Here is a 15,287-nt window from a genome sequence, read left to right as displayed (position 1 = left end):
GCCTCCACGCTCCCCTGACCTCAACCCTCTTGACTCTCATTTACGGGGGCATTTGAAATCTGTCTACGCAACCCCGGTACCAAATGTAGAGACTCTTCTTGCTCGTATTATGGACGGCTGTGATACAATACGCCATTCTCCAGGGCTGCCTCAGAGCATCAGGGATTCCATGCGACGGAGGGTGGATGCATGTATCCTCGCTAACGGAGGACATTTTGAACATTTCCTGTAACAAAGTGTTTCAAGTCACGCTGGTACGTTCTGTTGCTGAGTGTTTCCATTCCATGATTAATGTGATTTGAAGAGAAGTAATAAAATGAGCTCTAACATGGAAAGTAAGCGTTTCCAGACACATGTCCAGATAACATATTTTCTTTCTTTGTGTGTGAGGAATGTTTCCTGAAAGTTTGGTCGTACCTTTTTGTAACACCCTGTATTCACTTAGTTTCTACAAGGATTACCGCTTCATGTTTTTATGGGAATCTAGTAAGACACTGATCGCATAAGTAAAGAAAGCGATTGTTGTGATGTAATGCCGTATAGGTATGCAACCCACGTCACGTACAGGTAACGCGGCTAAGACCTGAACTGACCAAAGCTACTAGGAAACCTGTCGAAGTCTGCGCTTGCTTATGAGAGTTCAGGACAGCCTACGGTAGTTTTACAGCTCTAAACGGTGCGGTTTGCGAGCGACATACAGCTGGCATCTGCCGCCAGAGAGCGCTGCAGTAGTAAATCACGTCAACCGGCACCTTCCGTGTGATGAAGGCACCGCGTCTCGCGAGGCTGGATTTCCTGCCCGCGCCCACGGTCACGTCCTCGTCAGCTGTGAGGACGGCTCCATTGTTTTGCGGTACGTGACGTGCTGGCTCCCGCGACCCTGCCGGCCCACGCCCTTGGCGGCTTATCGCTAAACGGTACACTGGAAACACCGGAAACTTCGCAGATAACCTCGACCGCAGCTCTCCCTGGTGAAAGCCACGTCGCCGACAATGTCCTTTCGCGTCTGCCGTTAGCTTCCTCCAGCGTGTACATTCCGTGTATCTTGCCAAGTCAATTGCCGAAATCGTGGCTTCACTAGTGTCAAAGATTGTGACAGATGCTGGAAACAAATGTGACTTAAGCCGTCGGCTCACGGTCCGTGCCTTCGAACGTCAACGTTGAGCGTGCCAAGTTCAACGTGCTGCTGAACGCTCAGGAACGATGTGACCTGTGCACACGGCACGTGGGCCCCAACGTGGTATACGCGATCGCGACGCACTCCTGCGGCAGTTGAGGGATGTTTCTAGTTCGTAAATCACACTGTTTACGCAATAGGCGCGCGTAAAATTCCCGCGTGAGCCCTATTGAAATGCACATTTCCTTCATCGTCCACGAAAAGGAAAGTACCATGTTCAGTCAATAAGGACACAGGCTAATAAAAGTTCCATTACAAAAATTGCGGTACAAATTTGGAATACTTCTCCCATGAGATAAACATTATTTCATCATTCCCACATTTTAGTAAAACCCCGAGGTCAGTGTTACTTGATCACTGTTCCTACCCAGTAGCAGAATCTTTGCAACATGTGAATTACGAAGCGTAAAAGATAAAGGAGCAAAATATATTTATACAAGTAGCGAAAGCTGTCCTGTAGAATAAGCCAATCGAACAAAGTCACCCCTCAAAAAAAAAAAAAAAAAAGTGAGTTTATATTTACGTAACATCAAATATTATAACATATACTTATATTAAACTAATAATAAAGTATCAGGACCTAATAAAAGCGCGAATGTTAGGAAAAAAATGTAGAAGTGTTCAGACGCGAACCACCGCCCCAACAAAAACTCATTACCGAGCAGAGACGCTACTCATTACGCTAAAACAACAATACGCATTATGTAGTACGTTATTTTGTGTTACGTCATACTAAAAACGTTAATCGTAGATAACTCTTACTAATTGAATTTTAATTATAACAGATTGTACCAAGAACAATGTGGATGGATCTTCGGTGTGTCGCTGCCTTCAAATAGCCTACTCTCATAATACGCACGTTACAATAATTCTTTTGCCACGAATGTGATGTTTCTCATTATTTATTGGAACGAATCACACAATTAACAACGGTTAATCCAGGGATTCTCAATTTTCTGGTGCTCAGAAACCGCATATATACATATAGGCTTGAAATGAATGCCAATATGGCGCCTAACAACTCTGTACTGAAGGGAGAAGGCGTGCGTGTGACGTAGGTGGCGTTATGCCATCTCATTGGTCGACGCTCAAACGCACGCTCAGAATATTTGATATGCCAGATATTGCTCTGCACGTACGGAAAGACTCCCGAACGCGCTATTCCACGCCATGACGTCAGAAAATCCGCACGCTCAACGCTCGGATGCACGGTCCGTGTGCCGACGGCTTTAAGGATGTCTTTTGACGGAGACTGCTTGTCCGCGTAAATATACGAGTACATTCGAGCATCTGTCGGTGGTTTTCATGATGCCATTCTTTATATGCACTAAATCTGTGCTCACACTGCCTGACGAAACATCTCAAGCGGCAGAAGACATGGTCGAGTGTCAATAAGTTCCTTCACCTACACACCATGGAGAGGAGGGCGGGGGGGGGGGGGGGGGGAGGCGGCATGCACCCAGCTGATTAGAGCTGCAATTCTCAACGGCCAGCAGAGTGCATTACTTTTATTTGTCTTCAGTATTGTTACCAAACCTGGTAGGTTATATAAAGGATATAAATTGCGCCAAATGTTGAGTGACGACTAAGAACACACAGATGCTGCTTACTCGTGTGTTACCTGTCATTACCTTCCATGTCCTCCTTACGGCGAAGAAGAAGAAATGGTTCTAGTGGCTCTAAGTACAACGGTCTCTGAGGTCATCAGTCCCCTAGAACTTAGAACTACTTACACCTAACTAACCTAAGGACATCACACACATCCATGCCCGAGGCAGGATTCGAACCTGCGACCGTAGCAGTCGCACGGTTCCGGACTGTAGCCCCTAGAGCCGATTCGGGCTTAATTGCCACTTTTCGCACCATACAGATATCTCGTCTAAATCATTTTGCAATTCGTTTTGCTCATCTGATGTCTTTACAAGACGGTAAATAACAGCATCATCTGCAAACAATCTAAGACGGCTACTCACATTGTCTCCTATGTCGTTAATATAGATCAGGAACATTAGAGGGTCTATAACACTTCCTCGGGGAACGTCGGATATTACTTCTGTTTTACCGATGACTTTCCGCCTATTACTACGAACTTTTGCCTTTCTGACAGGAAATCACGAATCCAGTCACACAACTGAGGCGATACTCCGTAGGCACGCAGTTCGGTTAGAAGACGCTTGTGGGGAACGGTGTCGAAAGACTTATGGAAATCTAAAAATATGGAATCAATTTGACATCCCCTGTCGATAGCACTTATTACTTCATGAGTATAAAGATCTAGTTGTGTTTCACAAGAACGATATTTTCTGAAACCATGCTGACTATGTGTCAATAAATAGTTTTCTTCGAGGTATTTCATAATGTTCAAATACAGTATATGTTCCAAAACCCTATTGCAAATCGACATTCGTGATATAGGCCTGTAATTCAGTGGATTACTACTATTATTTCCCTTTTTGGATATTGGTGCGACTTGAGCAATTTTCTCTTTGGTACGGATCTTTCTATTAGCGATTGGTTGTATATAATTGCTAAATATGGAGCTATTTTATCAGCATACTCAAAGAGAAACCTGACGTATACAATCTGGGCCGGATGCCTTGCCTTTATTAAATGATTTAAGCTGCTTCGTTAAAAGAGAGAGAATCTTGGTTTTTTGTAAACAAACAAAAAAAATTGCAGATCTAATAGATTTTGTCGTGTTACGACTGAATTTCAGTGTGTGCACTACCCGTTGTTTGTAGAACATGAAGAGGATACTACAGTTCTTCCCATGTACGGGTAAGCGTTATGGAAGGTTGACCTGGCGTCCTGAAATTTGCGTGACACACCATGAATTGAGTTTTGGGGGCTGCGTTGGATGCAGTTTGCACCTTTGACAACACGTGCGTTAGACGTTCTACAAAGTCTTTGGCAGTGGCTTTCTCTTTAAAGTCTTTCTACCATCTCATTACGCGTTTTTGTCCGTACTACCCCCCCCCCCCCCCCCCCTTATGTCGTCGATAACTCATGATTTTTTTTTTAATAGTAGCGGGACATTGTGGACACTGTGTGTTTTTATGTCACATTACGATGTTGTTTCTCTCGTCCTCCGTTTCTTTCCCCTGTAATATACAACTGGCCATTAAAATTGCTACAGCGCAAAGATAACGTGTTACAGGCGCGAAATTTAACCGACAGGAAGAAGATGCTTTGATATGCAAATGATTAGCTTCTCAGAGCATTCACACAAGATTGGCACCGGTGGCGACATCTACAACGTGCTGACATGAGGAAAGTTTCCAGATGGTTTCTCATACACAAACAGCAGTTGACCGGCGTTGCCTGGTGAAACGTTGTTGTGATGCCTCGTGTAAGGAGGAGAAATGCGTACCATCACGTTTCCGACTTTGATAAAGGTCGGATTGTAGCCTGTTGCGATTGCGGTTTACCGTATCGCGACATTGCTGCTCGCGTTGGTCGAGATCCAATGACTGTTAGCAGAATATCGAATCGCTGGGTTCAGGAGGGTAACACGGAACGCCGTGCAGGATCCCAACGTCCTCGTATCACTAGCAGTCGAGATGACAGGCATCTTATTCGCATGGCTGTAACAGATCGTGCAGCCACGTCTCGATCCCTGAGTCAGCAGATGGGGACGTTTGCAAGACAACAACCATCTGCACGAACTGTTCGACGACGTTTGCAGCAGTATGGACTATCAGCTCGGAGACCATGGCTTTGGTTACCCTTGACGCTGCATCACAGACAGGAGCGCCTGCGATGGTGTACTCAACGACGAATCTGGGTGCACGAATGGCAAAACGTCATTTTTTCGGATGAATCCAGGTTCTGTTTACAGCATCATGAACTCACATTGGAAGCGTGTATTCGTCATCGCCATACTGGCGTATCACCCGGCGTGATGGTATGGGGTGCCATTGCTTACATGTCTCGGTCACATCTTGTTCGCATTGACGGCACTTTGAACAGTGGACGTTACATTTCAGATGTGTTACGTCCCGTGGCTACCCTTCATTCGATCCCTGCGAAACTCTACATTTCAGCAGGATAATGCACGACCGCATATTGCAGGTCCTGTACGGGCCTTTCTTGATACAGAAATTGTTCGACTGCTGCCCTTTGCCAGCACCTTCTCCACATCTCTCACCAATTGAAAATGTCTGGTCAATAATAGCCGAGCAACTGGCTCGTCACAATATGCCAGTCACTACTCTTGATGAACTGTGGTATCGTGTTGAAGCTTTACCTGTACACGCCATCCAAGCTCTGCCCAGGCGTATCAGGGCCGTTATTACGGACAGAGGTGGTTGCTCTGTGTATTAATTTCTCAGGATCTAGGCACCCAAATTGCTTGAAAATGTAATCACCTGTCAGTTCTAGTATAATATATTTGACCAATAAATACCCGTTTATCAGCTACATTTCTTCTTGGTGTAGCAATTTTAATGACCAGTTGTGTAATTAATAGACGCGAGGTATACGCATGAACGATCGAAACCGCTTACCTAATAAAATTTTAAGAAAAGTGTCTTGGAGGTTGTTTGTCTTTATGTATGTTGGAACCCTTCGCCGTGCCCTGTGCTCATTATATCTTCAGATCTGTTACACTGCCTGTCCGCAAGTCCGCAAGTTCATTCTGTAACGAGTTGCGGCATTCCGCTTTCGCTCCGCCCGGCCACCAGCGGTCACAGCCGTGATTGGCTGTCACGGCCAGATGACCGCACGACCCGTGGCCCCTCGGTCGGTTTCCGGTTCGTCACACACGCCCCTCTCCCTCCCGTCATGCTTGCCGAATCAGTTTGAACAGTTTGCCAAGTCCGCCATAGAGGTAGGCAGCCCGCGTAGCCGCTCTGTCCGTTGTGTTGCATACCAGAGCAGGCTGCGATTTCCAAAAGCTGGTGCTGCAACCAGTGTCTGTAACACACAAAAATGCGTGTCGTATGGACTAAATCCGGCCTGTATTACATGCATGCTTATATAATTTGAATGAATTTTATAAAAGCAGAACGACGTACTTTCCATTAACTTTATAACTCACTTTCTTCAGTTTCTTGGCCGTAGACTAACTGATCTGAACATTTGTATCTAGAACTGAAAAAAACTAAACTCCTCCCGAACAGGCCATGAAGGCACAACGGTACCGACCGGCCGCCGTGTCATCCTCAGCCCACATGCGTCACTGGATGCGGATGTGAAGTGGCATGTGGTCACCACACCACACTCCCGGCCGTATGTCAGTTTCCGTGACCGAAGCCGCTACTTATCAATCAAGTAGCTCCTCAGTTTGCCTCACAAGAGCTGAGTGCACTTCGCTTGCAAACGGCGCTCGGCAGACCGAATGGTCACCCATCCAAGTGCTAGCCCAGCCCGACAGCGCTTAACTTCGGTGATCTGACGGGAACCGGTATTGCCACTGCGGCAAGGCCGTTAGCAAAACATCTGTATCACGGGAGAGTATTTCCACAAACATTGTCAAACAACAGCGACCGACAGTGTGAGCAAACAGGTAGCTGCAACTCTCATAGCCGACAAAGTTTGGGTGCTGTATTGTTAGCAGTATGCACTATCTGATCAAAAATCTCCGGACACTCCTATGTAATGGGAAATTGACGTTAGGTATCACAAAAAGTTCACTGAAGAGCCGAAGAAACTGGTACACTTGCCTAATATCGTGTAGGGCCCCCCGGGAGCACACAGAAGTGCCGCAACACGACGTGGCATGCTCCCGACTAATATTGTTGTGTTGGCAGAAGAGCCAACACCGTGTTACTAGAGGAGGCCGAAATGCATTCGTTTTGGCTCACGCAGGCTGACGTGAGGAGGAAAGAACTATACTGACGTCAGGTCTGGAACGTGACACGGAATGAGAATTCATAAAGCGGACGTAATTAGTTTCATACTTAACTTTAATCCATTAATGATGAACGTCTCTCTTGACGGTACATGAGTCACAATATTATCTGTTCAGAAGACATAGTAACTGAATATAGCGCCTTGCTAGGTCGTAGCAAATGACGTAGCTGAAGGCTGTGCTAAATTGTCGTCTCTGCAAATGAGAGCGTATGTAGACAGTGAACCATCGCTAGCAAAGTCGGCTGTACAACTGGGGAGAGTGTTAGGAAGTCTCTCTAGACCTGCAGCGTGCCGGCGCTCGGTCTGCAATCACTGATAGTGGCGACACGCGGGTCCGACGTATACTGCCGGACCGCGGCCGATTTAAAGGCTACCACCTAGCAAGTGTGCTGTCTGGCGGTGACACCAAAAAATGTCTAAAGTGGTGCTGGAGAAAACTGACACAATGAATGCTGCAGGGCTGTCCATAAATTCGTAAGAGTACGTGTGGTGGAGATCTCTGCTGAACAGCATGTTGCAAGGCATCCAAGATATGCTCAATAATGTGCATGTCTGGGAAGTTTTGGTGGCCAGTAGAAGTGTTCAAACTCAGAAGAGTGTTCCAAGAGTCAGTCTTTAGCGATTCTGGGAGTGTGGGGTGTCGCATTGTCCTGTTGGAATAGATCAAGTCCGTCGGAATGCAGAATGGACATGGATGCATATGATCATACAGGATGCTTACGTACGTCACCTGTCAAAGAGTTGTATCTAGACGTATCAGAAGTTCCATATCGCTTCAACTGCGCTGCCCCACATCATTACAGAGGCTCCACTAGATTGAACAGTTTCGTGTTGAGATGCAGGGTCCACGGATTAATGAGATTGTCTCCATACCCGTACACGTCCATCCGTTCGATACGATTTGAGTAGAGACTCGTCGAGACCCAGGCGAGGCGCTCTACTCCGAAAGCCCATATTGATGTTTCGTTCAATGGTTCGCACGCTGACACTTGTAGATGGCCCAGTACTGAAATCTGCAGCAGTTTGCGGAAGAGTTGCACTTCTGTCACGTTGAACGATTTTATTCAGCCGTCGTTGGTCCCATTCTTGCAGGATCTTTACCGACCGCAGCGATGTCGAAAATTTGATGTTTTATAGGATTCGTGATATTCACGGTACACTCGTTAAATAGTCGTATGGGAATATCCCCACTTCATCGCTACCTCGGAAATGCTGTGACCCATCGCTCTCGTGCGCCGCCTATAGCATCATGTTCAAACTCACTTAAATCTTGATAACCTGCCACTGTAGCAGCAGAAACCGATCTAACAAATGCGCCACACTTGTCGTCTTATATAGGCGTTGCCGACGGCAGCGCCGTAGTCTGCCTGTTTACATATCTCTGTATTTTAATACGCATGCCTGTACCATTTTATTTGGCGCTTCAGTATATATAAACATCACTACCTTCTCCGTTTTCGGCTCTTCAGGAAGAATGGGGCGCCATTCCTCCACAAACTTTCAGACATCCCACCGAAACTAAAGTGTCTGCAGCAGAGTTGAAGCCGTCATAAAGGCAAAGGATGGACACACCCTATATAGAATAGATGTCGGTATAGTGTTGGTCAGATACTGTAAATTGTGTATGACCCATGTAAACGCCCGTTACGGACCCCTTACAACGTCAACCGTGGGGACATCTCCATCCATGCCTGCTCCCGTGTTTTGCTTCATCTGTGATGTGCTCCAAATGGACGGCACGTTGATCTCTAATCTTCCTGCGATTGGGTATAATGTCATTTAAGCGCTCCCTATTATCAGAACGATTACCACCTCGTCTGTTCCTACTTGGAAAGCAGCAGCCATCTCGAGTTTACGAGAGTTCCTGATACAAAATTTACTGCGTCCCCTATCAGCTATACCAGATATCTCGGTTCACACTTTCCATTATGATTTTTATGGCTGCTGATACGATAAGGTGTGTGTAACGGTAATAAACTAGGGGGCGGTGGGGGGGAGATGTTTGTTGAAGAGGAGGCGAGATTCTTATGGTGTCTCTGTACTTAGACAGGATCGCGGGACAGAGATAAGAGGATGAAAAGGCGTGGGGGAGAAACCGGTAGAGGTTGTGGTGAGTTTTACTTTTGTTGACCTTGGGCAGCACCTCTCATCCGTCATTTATTTTACAGTGGTTTTATTTCGTGATACACCGCGCAGCAGTGTCACAGGTTTGTCAGCACACAGAAAAACCTAGGTATTTAGACGTCCCACGGTTGTACCACCATACCGAATTGACGGGTGTAGCATTGAATATGTCTCCATCAGTTTGAATTTCTCGCCGTGCTTTCAGTGCCTCATATTTCTCTTGGTAATGATACCACTCTTTCAATTTTCCTAATCTCTCCTGATCTTTACACAGCTACATAACTGCCACACACAAAGTTGTTCATAATACAAGCTGAAGGAATACAACCTAGCAATGAATTAAGAATAGGCAATTAGTTACGCGTATCATAGATCATTTGAATGATACTTTTATCGAAGTGATCTGGAACCAGTTATTTACAGGATATTTACACATGATAATATTAATGAACACATAATTTGTCTAATCCGGCTCCTGCAAGCACACTAAAAAATAACTTTTTCTTTTCCTTTTTATGGCTACCAGTTTTTAAGTAGAAATTCGTTACTGGAATAGGAGGAATTGTCCAATAGAAATGATTTTGATTTGGAATGAAAAATTATATTGCTACCAGTCAGACATTATTCTTAGTGCCCGCTTTTGTGAAATAAATACCTTCTTTCTAAGTGATGAGCTACCCCAGAAAATTATTCTAAGAGACGTCATTGTGTGGAAATATGCGATATATGTCGAAAGATTAATTCATTATATATATATGCGAAGAGCAAAGGTAGCTTTACTTAATTGTTTTGAGAAACTCACTAATACGCATCTTCCCATTCAAGTTTTCATCAATATATACATCCAAAAATTTAGAGCATTCTACCCTATTACTGACTGCTGCTCATGTGCTACATCAGTTGATGGTATGACTTTATTTATTGTACAGAAATGAACATAGTGCGTTTTGTCAAAATTTAGGAAGAGTCCATTTTCTGAGAACCACTTTAAAAACCTTTGTACGTCATCATTTACAATTTCTTCAGCTGCTTCTTCTCTAAGGGAATTTATTATAACCTTAGTATCGTCTGCAAGACTTACAAAATCTGCTCATTAAATGTTAAGCGGAAGATCATTCGCCTATTTAAGAAATAGGAGAGGAGCCAAAGTTGAACCCTGTGGGACTCGCTTTGTGATACTGTTCCAACATTGTTTGAATTACTCAGTGCAATCTTTTGCAGTCTACTTGCTATGCATAATTCAGACCAGCTGTGTGTAAAGCTATCAGTTCCGTAAAATTCGATTTTTTTTCCTAAGAGAATAACACGATCTACACAGTAGGACGCCGTGGAAAGATCACAAAAAGTACCATTTGCCGATATATATTTTAAGGCTAGTACTATTTGATGAGTGAATGTGTAAATAGCATTCTGAGTCGAGCAACCCATCTGAATACAAACTGTGATATCCCAAGTAAACTGTTTCGGTGTGTGTGTGTGTGTGTGTGTGTGTGTGTGTGTGTGTGTGTGTGTGTGTGTGTGTGTGTGTGTGTGTGTTTGGCTCTCCTTGAGTGTATTACATTTTCAAATATTCTGAGAAAAGATGTCATAAAGGAAATTAAACGAAAATTATTTATGTCTGTCTTGTCACCTTTCTGATGATGAGGTTTAACAATTGCATATTTTAACCTGTGTAAAAAAAAAATCCTGTGCCAGTGATACATTGCATATATCACTAAGGGCACTGCTTATGAAGTCGGAACAACTTTTCAGAACTCTCTTTTTAAATTTCATTAACGCCAAATGGAGAAGATTTCTCCAGACAACCAGCGACGTAAGCCCGGAAGTGTGCGCGTTTAAACTAATGTGGCACATTGTGTGTTAGCAGAAGAGCCAACACCGTGTTACGACTGGAGGCTGAAATGCACGCGTTTTAGCTCACGCAGGGTGGCGTGAGGAGGGAAGAACTATACTGACGTGAGGTCTGGAACATGACAAGGAACGAGAATTCAGAAAGCGGACGTAATTAGATTGATACTTAACTTTAATCCATTAATGATGAACGTCGCTCTTGACGGTACATGATTCACAATATTATCTGTTCAGAATACAGTCTTGAAATAATTATAGTAACTGAATATGGCGCCTTACTAGGTCGTAGCAAATGACGTAGCTCGCGGTTCTAGGCGCGCAGTCCGGAACCGTGCGACTGCTACGGTCGCAGGTTGGAATCCTGCCTCGGGCATGGATGTGTGTGATGTCCTTAAGTTAGTTAGGTTTAAGTAGTTCTAAGTTCTAGGGGACTAATGACCACAGCAGTTGAGTCCCATAGTGCTCAGAGCCATTTGAACCATTTTTGAGTGATGTAGCTGAATGCTATGCTAAACTGTCGTCTCTGAAAATGAGAGCGTATGTAGGCAGTGAACCATTGCATCAACGTTTTTCTTAATCACGCTTTAGCTGCGTAGTTTTTATTTCAAAAATCGTGTACAGCCACAGCCTCTGCATCGTTGTGCTCTGATTGTCGAGCTGTTAATGCGCAGCATGAAAATGGCTGAGGCTGCTTTCTGTTTCGTAGTGAAACATCCGCGCGTGGAACACGTTTAAAAAGTGCCGAGAAGTAGGCTGTTCTTAATGTTTTCCATAAATTTACGGAGAAAATCGGCTCTGAAGTTTTCCCGGAGTTATATACAATGCAGTTCGTAGGCCGTTCTCATTGATCCTGTAGCGCTGTCGGTAGCGTATTGGCACATTCACTGACTGAGGTAGGTTCAACTCTCACCGCTGTTATTTTTTTCTTGTTCAACTTGAGATAACTACATCTCGTAATTATAAAACTCATCACTTTTTGTGAATAATGCACGTCTTCTGGTTCTAATCACATATTGGACGCGAAATTCCTGTTTCCATTTCAAATACAAATTCTTAAGTATCAAAGTTTTATGAAAGACTGCTAATAAAAGTTGCTTAACTGAACAAAACATAACATTTTTATTTTTAAGGCGAAAATGAAAAACTAAATCCTCTTTATTTGGGCTATGTACATCGTTTTGTACTACAGAGGTAGATAAGTGTCATAGAAACACGAAAAACAATCTTTTTCGCAACATAGAGCACATCGTACAAATGCTGCATTTTTACATTTGCTGCTGTACCATTACTATATGAACCCAACAGAACTGATCTGGAGTCAAGCTTTGGGGTTTGGCCCGATAAGTAACAAGACTGTTAAGCTGTCAGACTGGAACTGACTCACGCAGGTTTTTTACAAGTCACTGCCGAACGCTGGCGGAATATAGAACGGCTCGTCACAAGAGAAGAGAAAATGCTGCGTCTGGTTGGATTCGTAGATTCTGTTGTTGATAGGCTCGTTATCAACGTAGCAGGTGACACTTCCAGAACTGAAATGTATTTCTCGGCTTCGGATAAGGAAGCAGCTAAGAGATTACCAGCCTTCAGTGGCGTCAATATTTTACTATGAAATCCTTCAATATTCTCTTACGTTACATAAAGCTTATGCAGGGAAATTACCCTGTGGTTAGGTCAGGAATTTTCATCATTCTTGTTTTTAATCACAATAGTACGTTAGCTAAAAACTATAACGTGTTGAGGTTTTCGTCAAGGAGCGTATTGTGGCTGATTGGCAGTGTATTATTTCATTCTACTTAAAAATTAAATGACATTCGAAGCTGTATTGCTCCTCTGCTCGTCTCTTGTTACGTGTGAACTGCAGCTCGGCACGTCACTGCAGGCTAGCTGTACCAGCTGACCGGCCAGTGCTGTCAAAGTTAAATGCGCCGGTAAAGCTGTTGTCCCGTGTTATCGCTAAGTCGATATGTGCGTAACGCACAGCACGAAAAGTTATCGTACCTGACAGTACTCGAGACAGTTCGGCTGCAGTCCCACGTGAAATGGAAATCCAATGAGGTTCCAGCAAACGCGGAGGAATACATAGTGCAACGTTTACATCCGGTTTATTCTTATGACGAACGGATTATAGCAGAATTCTCTTGGCCAAGGATGCCCTCTTTGCCTGTGCTAATCTGGTTTTTATGTGCTCCTTGCTTCGTCCGTCATGGGTTATTTTGCTACCTACGTAACAGAATTGGTTAACTTCGCCTACTTTGTGGCCCCCAGTGACACGTTGATTTATAGCTACTCTCACACGTGATATTCCTCATTACTTTCATCTTTCTGCCGTCCACTGTCAATCTGCCTAGATGGTTCTGTTCCATGCAGCATATCTTGCTTCCGTTATCAAGCGCAACTTCAGAACCGTGTCTCTGATGGGTTTACTTTTCCTGAACATAAATTAAGTTAACTGAATATAACTGTTTCCGTTCAACATTGAAAGCTAGACAAACTTGTTCTATGAGGTCTCGGATGTTTACCTTTCCTAAACCCAAGTTAAATTAATCGAATGTAATTATTTCCGTTGAACATTCAAAGCTAGGAAAACTTCTGTGAGGTTTACGGGGTACAGACTATTATATCAACCACTTTAAAAGTACTGTAACGCCATTACTTCAAGCTGTAATGCAGAAACGGCGCTGCAACAAGGTAGTTGACATGTGCCATTCTAAGACGCAGACTGTTGACGAAGGCCCGAGCATATGGAATAGGCTAGCAGATGTCTGAGTGGCTCGAAGGCTTTTTAAGTCATACAGGTAGAACTCCGTCTGCTGTCCTGAACGGCGAGTGTTCGTCAGAGACAAGGATATCGATGATGCCCTAGGGGGGGGGGGGGGGGTGTAATAGGACCGCAGCTATTTTCTATATAGATAAAAAAAAACCTGGCGGACAGCTTGAGCAGCAGTCTGGGGCTGTTTCGTTGATGACGCTGTGGTGTGCGATAACGTGCCGAAGTTGAGTGACTGTAAGAAAATACGACTTAGACAAAATCTGTAGTTGGCAGTACCTCCAAATGAGGAAAAATGTAAGTCAATGCGGATGACAGAGGAAAGAGAATCCTGTAATAATAACAGCATTGGCATGGTGCTTCGTTGACTCCTTAATATCGATTAAATATCGAGGCATAATGTTGCAAAGCGATATGCAATGGAACGAGCCCCTCGCATTCAAATGGCTCTGGGCACTATGGGACTTAACTTTTGAGGTCATCAGTCCACTAGAACTAAGAACTACTTGAACCTAACTAACCTACATCCATGCCCCAGGCAGGATTCGAAACTGCGACCGTAGCGGTCGCGTGGTTCCGGACTGTAGCTCCTAGAACCGCTCGGCCACCCAGGCCGGCCCCCTCGCGTTGGTAGTACAGAAGTGAATGATCCAATTCGTTTTATTGAGAGAATTTTGGGAAAGCTTACGGCGTATACAACTCTAGTACGACCCGTTCTTGAATATTGCTTGAGTGTTTGGGATCCCCACCAGGTCGGATTAAAGAAAGACATCGAAGCAATACAGAGGCAGGTTGTTACCGGTAGGTTATATGAAGACGCAAGTATTACGAAGATACTTCAGGAAATCAAATGGGAATTCCTGGAGGGAAGGCCTTTTCGAGGCACGCTATTGAGAAGAATTTGGTGCTGACTCGAGAACGATTCTATTGCCACAAACATACATTTCGCCTAAGGACCAAGAAGATAAGCTGAGAGAAATTACGGCTTATACGGAGGCATATAAAAGACTCGTTTTCTCGCGCTATTTGCGAGTGGAACGAGAGGGGAAATTACTTCCCGCCATGCATCTTACGGCGGCTTCCAAAGTGTGTGTGTAGATGTAGATTAATAATGAAATCTGAAGACCACTCGTTTCTAATATTTATTATGTGATAAGAAGTATCGGAACGTCCGTATTGAATACAGAATTTACCAATAGATGTCACGAGAGGTCTACCCTCTAGAGGAGATGATGATGATGATGATGATGATGATGATGATGATGATGATGATGATGATGATGATGATGATGATGATGATGATGATGATGATGATTGGTTTGTGGGGCGCTCAACTGCGCGGGCGTCAGCGCCCGTACAAAGTCCCAATTTTTACACTGACCAACTTTTTTTACACAGTCCTGTGTAGCCACTGTCACGAATGGTGATGATAATGAAATGATTAGGACGACACAAACACGCAGTCCCCGGTCAGAGAAATTCCCCCACCCGCTAGAGAGACGCAGCAGGAAGGCA

The 15,287-nt window shown here is 44.3% G+C and overlaps 1 protein-coding gene and 1 pseudogene across 4 annotated transcripts in view; one reads left to right on the top strand and one right to left on the bottom strand.

Moving 5' to 3' along the window:
- Positions 1 to 15,287, top strand: part of LOC126292084 (protein sprint) — a 438,713-nt gene that overhangs the window by 167,523 nt on the left and 255,903 nt on the right. The gene's annotated exons all lie outside the window — the stretch shown is intronic.
- On the bottom strand, positions 6,492 to 6,609 carry LOC126292422 (5S ribosomal RNA; annotated as a pseudogene).

The sequence above is a fragment of the Schistocerca gregaria genome, chromosome 9 (genome assembly GCF_023897955.1).
Source record: "Schistocerca gregaria isolate iqSchGreg1 chromosome 9, iqSchGreg1.2, whole genome shotgun sequence".
NCBI lineage: Eukaryota > Metazoa > Arthropoda > Insecta > Orthoptera > Acrididae > Schistocerca > Schistocerca gregaria.
The sequence above is the reverse complement of the archived record's forward strand: the minus strand, read 5'-3'. Positions and strand labels throughout refer to the sequence as shown.